Genomic DNA, 1,339 nt, shown 5'->3' with positions numbered 1-1,339 from the left:
ATTTGCATTGATCACTGAGGAAGGCTTTCTTATCTCTGTGCTATTCTATGGAAATCTTCACTCCATTGGGTATATCTTTCCTTTTCTCCTTTGCCTTTTTCTTCTCTTCTTTTCTCAGCTATGTGTATGGCCAGATTAGAGAACCATTTTGCTTTTTTGCATTTGTTTTTCTTGGTGATGGCCTTAATTGTTGCCTCCTGTACAATGTCATGAGTCTCATTACTTATCAAGGCATTATTTTCTAAAGTATACAAACAGCTAATGTACCCTAGTTATAAAAAAACAAAAACAACTCAATCAAAAATGGGCAGATCTCAATAGACATTTTTCCAAATGCCCAACAAATACATGAAAAAATGCTCAACATCACTAAGTAATAGAGAAATGCATGTAAGAAATACAATGAGGTGTTACTTCATACCAGTCTGAATAGCCATCGTGAAAAATTCTACAAATAATTATTTCCAGAGAGTGTTTGGGAGAAAGGGAACCCTCTTGCACTGTCTGTGGGCATGTAAACTGGTAGAGCCACTATGGTGAACAGTATGCAAGCTCCTTAAAAACTAAGAATATAATTACCATATGACCCAGCAATTTCACTTCTGGACTCATACCTGAAGAAAACTGGAATTCCAAAAGATACTTGCACTCCAAAGTTCATTGCAGCACTATTTACCATAGCCAAGTTATGCAACATTTTTTAATCATAGCAGAAATTGAAAAGAAAGAAAGAAGCAGTCTCTAAACAGGGGAGCAAATTACTAGGTATTTGTAAAAGTAAAGACTTAAAGTTAGGCAAACAAAGCAAGAGTCAAGTATCAAAACCAAGCTCTGTGTTAGCATACAAATAGCAGAAGAGATAATTTTATATTAAAAGAAGTAGCACACACTCATCACCCCGACCAAGGAACTCAGAATTCTGAGGCAATGATAAAGTGAGGCCATGGGTGATTTTTTTCTTTCTATTTTTCTGGTAACTTTATCTTTTCTGTTATGAGCACATATCCTTTAATAACTCTATACAGTATCTTTTCCAACATGTGAAGACTACATATGGATTTTATAAATTACATTCATTAGCTTTATTCTATTTCTCCAACAGAGAACAGCAAAAGCCCAGTAAATATTTATTCATGCACATATACATACAAGAGTATACATCTGAATTTTACAAATTACACTTGTAAGCACAACAAATGTTTCTTTATACCCACATATACTCTGGAGAGTCCCAAGGAGATCAAACCAGTTAAGCCTATAGGAAATCAGTCCTGAATATTCATTGGAAAGAATGGTGCTGAAGCTGAAACTACAATAATTTGACCACCTGATGCAAAGA

The sequence above is a fragment of the Cervus canadensis genome, chromosome Y, assembly GCF_019320065.1.
Source record: "Cervus canadensis isolate Bull #8, Minnesota chromosome Y, ASM1932006v1, whole genome shotgun sequence".
Taxonomy (NCBI): domain Eukaryota; kingdom Metazoa; phylum Chordata; class Mammalia; order Artiodactyla; family Cervidae; genus Cervus; species Cervus canadensis.
Note: the sequence above shows the minus strand (reverse complement) of the source record.